Consider the following 12,052-nt stretch of genomic DNA (forward strand, 5'->3'; position numbering starts at 1 on the left):
CGTGTGGGGAACAACTTGCAAAGGTGCTCTTGGAAAGTTTTAAAAGATCAGTTTAATAACTATGAGGGAGCTCAGAGTGAACCAGAGTGTTCAGAGAAAAAACCAATTAGATTTTCCCCCATCTTCTTAATGAAAGAAGCCTTCCTCAATTAGGGAGATCTTTAATAGGCCTTGATAAATATTAAAATGAACTTCTGCCTAATTAGAAAGTGAAAGTATTAGTCGCTCAGTCGTGTCCGACTCTTGTGACCCCAGGGACCACAGCTGGCCAGGCTCCTCTGTCCACAGGATCCCCCAGGCAAGAAGACTGGAGTGAGTTGCCATTTCCTCCTTCAGGGGATCTTCCCAACCCAGAGGCTGAATCCAGGTCGCCTGCATTGCAGGCAGATACTTTACCATCTGAGCACCAGGGAAGCCCATCCGCCTAACTAGGAACTTGATGGTTTTCAAATTGCACCGCAATACCCACTTCCACCAATATTCATCTCAGAAAGCACAGACCCCTACTGGGCCCCTACACTCTCCCGTTTCGAGGGGCTGGAGACAGGGGAGACACTGTCTTTCCCGTTCCTTCAACGGAAGCGCCTGACCAGGGCCTTCCCAACCATCCCGTGTGGCTGACTGGTGGTCTCTGGGCCAGGCGCCGTCCTCCTCCCCGCAGTCTATCCGGCCCTCACTCGGCCTTCCTCGTCACAGAAGGGGCCCACCATCATCCCAGCTGTTCAGTCAGGAACAGCAGCAACACCTCCACTCAGTAACATGCTTCCAATTACCTCCGACCCAAAAAAACAGATCAAAAATCTGTTAGTACCAGTTGCAGCCTGTGTATATATGCTTTGAATGAAGACTGACATAAGTAGCTTGTGTTTGGGGCTATAATTTTATGCTCATGTAGCTGCCCTGGACACTGTACCCGCTCCCATCATATTTGTAAGTGTGCTGTATGGAGCTTGCTAAAAGGAAAACCACCTCTGGAAAAGTAGTCTAGTGGTAGTAGTGGTCCTAATAAATTTAATAATAATTCATAATCATATCAATTCATATTTATTGAGCTCACTAATTGCCAAGTACTTTCCTAATTGCTTTATATATTTTAATTCACTCAATCTCAACAATGATCTTATGAGGAAAGCACTACTGTTACTGTGCTAATTATGCAGATGCATAAACTGAGGCACAGAGAGGTTAAAACAGTAAACTGTCAGAGTGAAACAGTTAATTAAAAATTAAATTAAATGCTGTTAAAAACAATGATGCCTTAAAATAATTTATGACCAACGACATATAAGTCCATCAATTACACTCTGTGACTTGTAGAAATATTTAGAATGACAGCGAAAAAAAAAAGAATAAAAGGACAGATTTTTAAAAAGTGAAAAAGCCAATGGCAGAAGCAAGAAGAAGGTTGAAATAGCATTTGTACACATACAGTCATGAGCTAGAAGAATCATGACTTAGAAGAAGTACTTTCGTTGTTCAAGATGGAAAAATATCACCACAATACTGTTTTTTGAAAAAATCTTCACCTCATATAATTAATGGCAAAATTAATTTAAATGTTAAAACTGTTGGTGGCCTGCATACCGTGTGTCCTTGACGTGCATGGTGCACAGGGAAGGGGTGCTATGTGGATGACTCAGAACAGAGCCTCCTGGGGGTCTAGGAGACGGGTGCTCCCTTCAGCACATTCTTGGGGACACCCTGAAGGGAGATGACAGTGGAGCCTGTTTTTGCCTGAATTTCCGGGAATTTGCATGGTTCAGAGAGACCTGGGAGTGAGAGCCCCAGGGAATGTGGCGGGAAGGAGGCAGAGCCAGCACAGCAGCCACCAGGTGCCACCAGATCAGTGCCACTCAGAGCGCGCCCGGGCACGGAGCAAAAACACATCTTCAGGCTTCAGTCTCCCTCTGCGCAAAGCTATTCCCACAGGGCAGGGCGCGCCCAGGATCCCAGGCTGAACACGTGGTCCTCAGGGCAGCCCCTGCCTCTGTGTCAACAAGGAGGTCATGGGATAGGCCAGGCACAGTTGGGGGGCCACCCGGGTGGAGCCAGGAGAGTCCACACTGAGGAGGTCACAGCAGCAGTAGCTGGAGGAAAAGCTGAAGCCCAGAGGGTGTGACACGCACGCGGGGTTCTGGGGAAGGCGTGGCAGGGTGTGCGTGTCGTTGGCTGAATCCTGGGGCCCAGAGGAGACTGAGAAGTAGGCCCCCTGCAGCCTGGAGGCACGCACGCTCCAGGAGGCTTCCCATGGCCTGCCTGTATCACCTACTCAGATGAAACACGGAAGGTGAGCTCGGGGCCATTCAGACGTCACAAAACTGGAAAAGATAACTCACAGACTGAATGAGTGAGCCAAAGTTCTAAAGATCTGGACAGGCTAGAATGATGGCTGACAATGAGTCAGATGAAATTTAATAAAGGAGGGAGATGGCTTGATGGGGCTCCTTGGCCGGATGAATCACCAGGAGGAATGAACATTTATTTGAAGGAAAAAAATCATGACAAGAGAATTTTCTAATTCTTTCTCCTGAGGGGCTGGGCAGAGGCACCAGAGCACACACAGCACAGCATCATCAACCAATGTCCACAAGCCAGGCTGTTCCTCCTCCAGACACCAATTCCCTGGTCTCTGCACTCCATCCAGGACGTGAACAGGAATGGCTTGTTGGGCTTGCTTTCCATGTTTTTGTTTTGAAAGTGCTCAAACATAGAAACGAGGGCTTCCCTGGTGGCTCAGCAATAAAGAACCTGCCTGCAACGCAGAAGATGGGGGTTCGATCCCTGGGTTGGGAAGATCCCCTGGAGGAGGGCATGGCAACCCACTCCAATGTTCTTGCCTAGAGAATCCCACCGACAGAGGAGCTTGGCAGGATCAAGTCCATGGGGTTGCAAACAGTCGGACATGACTGAGGCAGAAAAATTAAAAGAAGACTACAATGAACTCCCACTGCCCTGTCACCTAGATTTGAATTATTAACCTATTGCCATGTTTTATGTATGTGTTTGTGTGTGTGCTTATCCCAAGCATTTGAAAGTAATTCAAAACACATTAGCATACATCATGTGATCATGTCATGATCACATTACCAACTAGCAACAATTCTCCCATAATATCCAATGTCCAGCCTAGATTCAAACTGCCCCAACCTGCTCCTAACATCTTTTATAGGTCTCCTTGTTCACACCAAACTCAGTCAAGGTTTCCACGTTAAATATGGTTGTCCTATCTCTAATAATCCAGAAGAATCTCGCCATGTTGCTGGTTTTTAGATTCATCTGGTTGCTTACTCTTTGTGTCATTCTTGTTCCTGTATTCTCAGTATTTCCTGTAAACTGGAAGTCACATCTATGTCATAATTAATTTTACCTTGTGCATCTCCAACAAGGTTTCATAGATGGCAGTTTTCCAAAGCCTGGCACCATCTTATGAGGCACCCCACACCCACCTGTCTCACTTTTACTGATAAATCTGACTACACGGATAAGAAGTTATCACAGTATCTCTCCCTTATGAACACTGTATGTTTCTTTTTAAAATTAGCAAGTAATTTGTGGTATCATGTTTTCACGATGCATGAGTATACTCTTCCCCACCAACACTTTCCATAAAGACTTTAATATCCATTCATGATCCTTCTCTGGGTTGGTAGTTTCACAGGAACTGTCAAAATGGGGATTTTCTAATTCTGTCATTACTTCTTTATTAGCTGCCGTTCTTCATGAAAGAATTCATCCCTCAACAACTGCAGATAAACTACAGTTCCTCCTAAAACTTCACACTGGATGTGTACATCCTCCTCGTATATGAGAGTTCCAACCAAGCAGTGCATGCTCTGTAACAAGGACTGGCAAACTTTCCTGGAAAGAGTTCACAATTTTATGCTTTATAGGCCATGTGGTCTTTGTGGCAAACAGTCAGCTCTGCCTTCGCATGGAAGCAGCCATGGATCCGCAGGGGGCACTGGCAACCCCACTCCAGCACTCTAGCCGGGAGAATCCCGGGGACGGGGAAGCCTGGGGGGCTGCAGGCCATGGGGTCGCACAGAGTCGGACATGACTGAGCGACTTCACTTTGACTTTGCACTTTCATGCACTGGAGAAGGCAATGGCATCCCACGCCAGTGTTCTTGCCGGGAGAATCCCAGGGACAGGGGAGCCTGGTGGGCTGCCGTCTATGGGGTCACACAGAGTCGGACACGACTGACGTGACTTAGCAGCAGCAGCAGCAGCCATGGACCATCCATAAATAATTGAATGCAGCTGTCATCTGACAAAACTTTATTTACAAAAGCAAGTAGAGAGCTGGTTTACCCTCAGGCCATCAATTGCTTACGCTGAGCTACACAGTATCATTTACTTTTGCTGCCTTTTCTTTGCTCCACTGAGTGGCTTTCAAGGACTTCCCAGGTGGTGCTAGCAGTAAAGAACCGCCTGCCAATGCAGGAGACATAAGAGGCATGGTTTTGATTCCTGATTCTGGAAGATCCCCTGGAAAAGGGAATGGCAACCCACTCCAGTGTTCATGTCTAGAGAACCCCATGGGCAGAGGAGCATGGTGGGCTACAGTCCATAACATTGCAAAGAGTCGGACATGACTGATGCAACTTAGCACACACATGCGCAGTTGGCTTTTATAGCCCTTCTGCATCTGTTACGCAGTATGTCCCTTACAGCAACCCTGGAGCCTGGGAGAACCACACACACAATTGCTGCAGGCAGAGGACGGGAGGCTCAGGAAGATTCCCGTGGGGCTGGAGTCTAGTGTCCCAGCTCCACGCCTGATGTTCTCATCTCTACTGTCTTTCATTCTGTGATGGAAGTGAAAGTGAGTCACTCAGTCGTGTCTGACTTTTTGCAATCCCATGGACTATACAGTCCATGGAATTCTCCAGGCCAGAATACTGGAGTGGGTAGCCTTTCCCTTCTCCAAGGGATCTTCCCAACCCAGGCATCAAACCCAGGTCTCCCGAATTGCAGGTGGATTCTTTACCAGCTGAGCCACAGGGGAAGTCCAAGAATCCTGGAGGGGGTAGCCTATCCCTTCTGCAGTGAATCTTCCTGACCCAGGAATCAAACCAGGTCTCCTGCATTGTGGGCAGATTCTTTACCAACTGCACTATCAGGGAAGCTCCCTGTGGATGGACACAGACCCCAAACCCACCATCAGGAACAACAAATGCAATGCCCCCAAAGACTTCTGAAAAATGACAGGTCAAACATGCTAATCACCAAAGCATGCCTTCCCCAGGAAGTCAGCCACTTATTTGCTAGGATGAAAAATAAACCATTACAGCATAAATATACTCTGAAGACTAACAGTTATATTTTCATTTCCATGAAAGAAAACAAAATTTTAAATGTTCTGAAATGCATAGCCCAGATGTAAATTAATATCTGGGCTTATGTTTGTTAATAGACTATCAAAGTACACAGAAGTGAAAAGCCTTCATCTTGCAACTAAATCTATGAAAATATCAGAAGCCACAGTAGTGAAATACGCACAAGCACATGTACACACACATAGACACATACACACTGAAAATTATAAGGTTAATATACCCCCTAGTAAGTTAATACCATTGTTGTCACTGCTATTGTTAAAGACAGAAATGATCCTTAAATGATTAGGTAAATGCCTATTTTTGCCTAACCATGTAGCTTGCATCTAAGCTGGGAAAAGAAGATGAGTTAAATTCACAGGAACAATCTCCAAATCTGTCAGCACACAATCCCACCAGCACACAATCTTAGTGAAAACAGAACACTGAAGGAATCAAATTCCTTTTTTTCTTTAATGCAGAACATGCCTTGAACTCCATGGGGAAAGACCAGATGCTTAAAGCTGGAAAAATCGTAGCCATCATTTTCCAGTCCCTCCTTCATAGAAAGCTGACAAAGTTTCAGAGACACAGCTGTCCTTTCACCGTGAAAGACAAACAGGTCAAGGAAGAGGAAGGAAGCTGGGTTTTAACAGGCAGCTTGTAAAACCCGAGAGTTACATTAAAGGTCTAACCCTAACATTTTCAGAGAGAGGAATATATGCCCTAGGTTTAATATCTTAAAGTGAGATATAAAGCTAATACATCGTTAAGTATAATATACTCTGTTCTCTGACCTTGAAGACTACTTCATAAAGTTTTCAAATGTGTGTAAAGTCATGGTTTTTATATAACTGAAAGTCAGCAAACTACCGAAGACAAGTGAACTTGCTGTTGTGCACACCTGGCGTCCTGCGGATGAGCAGTGATGAGCTACCACCAGGAGCCCACTGAGCCCCCAACTACGAAGAGAAGCAAGACAATGGATGCTCAGCGCTACTCCAAGTAACACCTTCCTATATAAACTGTTGCACCCTTGCTGAGAGGAGGGCTTTACAATTCAATTAGTCTCTTGTTTTCCCTAAGTGCTTCTGCCGCTCAATCCTCCCGGCTCCAGAGCAGCACCTGATCCTCGGGGCCCAGCCCACAAACCCTCCTGGCATCGGATGCAGGCATCTCATCCTTTGTTGGTGACACTGGGCAGGAGACAGGAGACAGCCTGTTCCTGGGGGCCGAGCAGTATTGGCAGTCGGGATGGTGGGTGTTCAACTGCTCTGTAGAGTGCTGAATGTTGAGAAGGAGGAAGGATGGGTGAGATGAATAAATACAACTTAAACAGGACATTGACATTTCAAGACCTGTAAAAACCTTAAGTGGGATTGTTTCATTAGAAATAAGAAAATGGGTTTTGAGAGAGCAAATTGGTGGCAGTTGTTGAACAAAACAAAGGCACTTCAGGCTGATGCTCAAGCATTCCAACAACAGAAATTTTTAAACATGTTCCTCAAGCCACAATTGGTGGAAAGGTGCTAAGACTACATCATCACACACAGAGCAGTCAGGTGCACCCCTAGAGGGTTCCCTTATAGTCAGCCCAGGGACGGCAGGCCTGTTTGCCCCCTCCCCCAGCTGCCTGGATTACAACAGGTAGCAATGCTGTCTGATGGGCAAAGGCATTTATGGTCAGCAGAAAGTCTGATGGATTGTTTGCAAATTATCCTCATTGGCAGCTGGGATCTCCTTCCCCCCAGACTGCAGAGAACAGACGACTGCAGTCTGAACTTTTCTCTTTGAACCTTCTTCTTGCTTCTCAACCTCGTGGCTGCCCATTAACAGTGATCACCTTTGGAGGGGAGATCAGAAATCTTGCAGGAGGGGTCTGTTCTTCCAAATGAGACCGTAAAGATGGGGGTGTTTTTTCACAAAGCTGTTTTTCTTCTGATCTCTTCATTTTGCAGCTAAAATCTTTCAACCTCCTTGGGATGAAAGAAGGACTGCAGAATATTGATTTTTTTTTCCTTCCCCCTATAAATTAATGACAAATGGGGAACAAAAGCTTACCTGGAAGTGTGGATCTCTAATTAAAATTTTATTCTCAAGTGAAAACTTCTCTAGAAAAGGCGGGGGAGGAATGCTCCACTTCCACAGTCCTCCTGCGTCTCCATCCTCCTGGAGACATGTCCCAGGGGGCTCAAGAAACTAATCATGAAAATAACTTAAGTGTGTGTGTACGTGCAAATGCACGAGTGCTAAAAGTGAGACTCTGTTCCTATGGGTCAAACAGGTAATAACGTGGCACCTGCTGGGAGGATGGTGGGGTTGCGCCAATTTGGTAGTGATGGGGGTCCAGTCCTGTGGAGGGCCAGGGGAGGCCTAGAAAGGTGTGAGCTCTGCATGAATGAAAGAAGTCAGAAAACACCTGGAGAATGAATTGGAGCCACCCTCAACTAGGCCCATTTCATAAAGGTCTAGTGTTTATTTTTTTCTTTATGTGGACCATTTTTAAGGTTTTTATTGAACTTGTTACAATATTGCTTCTGTTTTTTTGTCTCGGTTTTTTCGCTGCAAGGCATGTGGAATCTTAGCTCCCCAACCAGGGATCAAACCCACAACCCCTGCACTGGAAACAAAGTCTTAACCACTAGACCTCCAGGCAAGTCCCAAGGCTTAGTGTTTAAATTAGTTCTTTGCTCACTTTTTGGTCCTTGCCTCCGAGTCTCTCTTCCCGTCTCATGGCACCCCTGCCCACAACTGTGCTGGATGAGTTTTCTCCACTACTCTCTCTGCGCCCCTTCTCCAGTCACCACTTGAAACTGTTGCTGGAAAGGTTTTTAAAAAATCAGTAATAATAAACACTGCTAATTACGGAAACTGGTGATGAAATATTGGCATGATGAGTGATGCTGCACCCCAAAACAGAAAGATAACCACCTAGATACACACAGATGTATAGACATTCACACTCATGTACCTGTGTGCACAGCACCTATACATACACACGCTCGAGGCTCTCACGCACGTGCATGTGTGCACACACAGGTGCACACACCTATGTGTGTACACGTGCATACACATGGTTCTAAAAGAGCCTGCCATCCTGCACCTCCCAGGGCTCACTGTGTCGCCCTAAACCCTACCGCACTGTTCCACTGAATAACTGCAGCAGCACTCTAAAGATCGTCCAGCGTTAACCTGGTCACCCTTTGTTGGGAGAGCCAAAGAATGCCTTGGAGTGATGATTTGGAGGCATAAACATAAAGCCAAATCCTAACTTCCTCACCCAGGTTCAGCTCCGGGAGACCCACAGGCTTCTCAGGTTCCATGCTTCCTGTCTTCCCCACATATCATGCTAAACGAAAAGGAAGGCATCTAACATCCCACAAAATTATCTCTAAAGGGATCCTGGTATTTTGAGCCAAATACATGATTCTCAAAACTCTGGCTTTACTGTGAATGTGTGCTAAGTTGCTTCAGTCATGTCCGAGTCTTTGCAACCCTGTGGACCATAGCCTGCCAGACTCCTCAGTCCATGAGATTCTAGAGGCAAGAATACTGGAGTTCATTGCCATGCCCTCCTCCAGGGGATTTTCCTGACCCAGGGATTGAACCCTTGTCTCATGTCTCCTGCCCTGGCAGGTGGGTTCTTCACCACTAGCGTCAGCTGGGAAGCCTTTTACTGCGGATGAAGACCTATAACACAAGGATGTATGGCTCAGCTCCCCATGTCACAGACATGGTTTTATTAATTCCAGAATCAAAATGCCTGAGAAGGGAGTTTTAATAGACACATATTTTGAACTTATCTGAGCAAGCAGTTAAGTGGGTGGGGGTGCTGATTGGCTCCTCAGCACAAATTTCAAAAATGGACTTTGAATATGTTCACTGACAGGTAAATCAGTTTACAAGGCCTTAGAAAAATGCTACATGGGAGGTACTCTTTTTCCTGCTCTCCTAAGCTTTCCCAGCAAGCCCCAAGCATTCTAAAACCTCCTTCACTCATTCATCCCTCCACTGATCCATCTAACAAATGTTTACCAAGTGACTATCCTGTGCCAGGCGCTGCTGTGTATCAGGGACTCAGCATATACCAAAACAGATAGAGCCCTTTACTTCATGGACTTTACACACCAAGAGAAGGTAACATTCTGTAATGAAATTATCCTTCAATTAAAATGTAAATTTAAAATAAAACAAAAAGAGAAGGTAACAGTTATTCAAAAAGGAGAAACACAAATGAATATCACAAAATATTCTGCTAAAGACTATAAAGGGAAAAAAAAAAATCTCTGCAAGAGAATAAGCAAGAACACAACCCCTGTGCAGTCAGGCAGGGCTTCTCTGAAGAAGTGACAATGTTGTTGAAAACAAAAGGATGTACAGGTACTAACTGGTGAGGACAGAAGAGAAAGAGGAAGGGTCCCAGGGGAGCGAGCAGAGGCCGTGTGAGCCGGAGGCAGAGAGAGTGGGAAGTGTGGTCAGGCACCGAAGGAGGCAGGTGAGACGGCAGGATGGGGAGGGGCGCATGGGTGGGGCTGGGACGGCCAGGCTCCCACATCCGGCAGCCTTGTGAGCCCGAATGTGCAGGGACCCCAGTCTGGGGAGAACCTGGGGTACCAAGAGGGGAGTGACACCATCTAACTCAGTTTTTAAGAGACCACTCCAGCATCCTCCCGGATATGGTAAAGAGACTGTTTAGGATACAGGTTCCCAACGTGAGGTCTGAGGACCAGTGCCACCAGCATCACCTGGGAACTTAGCACATTCAGGCTTACTAAGCCAGGAACTCTGCGATGGAGCCCAGCAATCTGTGTTTTAACAAGTCCTCCATCAAAGCCTGCAACCACTAGTTTAGGAGGTTACCATATAGTCCTGGCAAGAAACTGCAGTGACTTATAACAGGCTAGTGGTGGTAGAGATCAAGACTAGTTAGTATCCAGGAAAAATTCTTAGGTATTAAAGAGTGTTCCTTACCAAATTGGCAGAGGTGAATAAACAGAACTCCTGTGCAGCTGAAATCAGCCAAGCACACCAACAGCCTGCATTCAAAAAGAAGCACCAATCGTATGCATGTGCTTTCTTCTTTAATGGTAAGTTTAGAAGGGAAACTGAACTGTTAAGAGAGAGCATTTTGTGAAAGGCAGTCCCAGATGCCTGGATGCAGAATGTTACATTGTGGCGAGGACACCTGCGGCCGCCAAATGTAACCTTTGCTGAGGATGCCGGGGCTCCTCTGAGGTCCACCAGCCACAGCACCCGACACTGGGGGCCCGGCCACCTCTCCTAGGTCTCTTCTCCCCCAACACCCCTTCCAAAGACTCATTATGCTGGGTGCTGCTCATTTATACAAAAATGTAACATAAATTTCATTTAATGACTGTGAAATCTCACGTAGTAGAATCTCCCAGCTAAGAGTCAGTCTGTTCAAATAGCTCTCAAACGTTCCAGCTAAGACTCTATTCCATGTCCTCAGCCAGAATCCTCCTATCAGTGCAGATGTGCTCACAGGCTGTGAACAAAATCATTAGAGGGATTAGAGACACTTCCAAGCGCAGGAGAGGGGCAGAGTGACCAGGAGAGGCCCCCTCCTTAGCAACATCAATCAGGCACGCCAAACTGCCCAGTAAAGCAACGTCTTGCTCCAGATAGAATGGAGATGGAACAAACACACGGCAAACATCAGGAAAGAAGCAGTAGCTCCAGTAATATCTTCATCCGAAAACAAACCCCAAACCTTACCATCAGTCAATGTTCTTTTCTTTTATTATTTTCTCAAATAAACCTGAGAGAGTGGGAGTTTTGCTGGGGACAAATGATTTCTTTGATTTTGTTCTTTAAAGTTTATTTGTTCTGGTCATTTTCTCTCATTTGTTCTTAACAGATCAATAGCTGCCTTCACTTCCTCCCCCACAATTTAGCAATCTGGAAGGGAATGAGTTTCTGCAGAAAAACAGTGACTCAGTGAAGGGTTTGGATTAGGGCATCCACACAGATTTCAGTTTGGGGAAACCTTTCTGTTCAGAATTGATGTCAGCACCTCAGCTGGATTTAAGATCAAATATTTAGTTAGAGGAAAATATAATTACTTTTTAATTAAGGAACCTTAGACATGAATAAAATAACAATTAAAAAATGATGCTTTCTATTCAGTCCCTAAAATAATCTATGACGGGAACAACTTCCCATGAAGATGGGGAGCTCACAGTCACTCACCTCAGTCACTCCAGGAGTGGCAGGTGACCCAGATGGGCTATGCTACGGCTCTGAGGGGGCTGAGGGAATGTGGCTGCAGGGGAACCTCTTTAACACACAGGCTTTCGGTACCAGCTTTGCCCAGAGACACAAAGAGACACAGTGAGAGATCACGTAAAGAAACGGACATACAGAGTTAGAACAGAGAGAGGCGCGCAAAGATGCAGTGAACACACACCCACTTCAGCTCCGTGGTCTCCGCGCCCCAACCCTGGAATTCTCATAATCCACTTGTGTCTTTAAAGTCAGGCCTCCCACAGCCAGGGCACACTGGAGGAGAATAACCCCTCGTTCCGGTGACTCTGGAGGCACAGACTTCCTCTGTTAATCAGTCAACAACTACGCTAACCTACATGAAGCGTGCATACATGCTAAGTCACTTCAGTCGTGTCTGACTCTTTACGACTCCACGGACTGTAGCCCACCAGGATCCTCTGTCCGTGGGATTCTCCAGGCAAGAATACTGGAGAGGGTTGCCATGCCCT

This window comes from Budorcas taxicolor, chromosome 1 (assembly GCF_023091745.1).
Source record: "Budorcas taxicolor isolate Tak-1 chromosome 1, Takin1.1, whole genome shotgun sequence".
In the NCBI taxonomy this organism is placed as follows: domain Eukaryota; kingdom Metazoa; phylum Chordata; class Mammalia; order Artiodactyla; family Bovidae; genus Budorcas; species Budorcas taxicolor.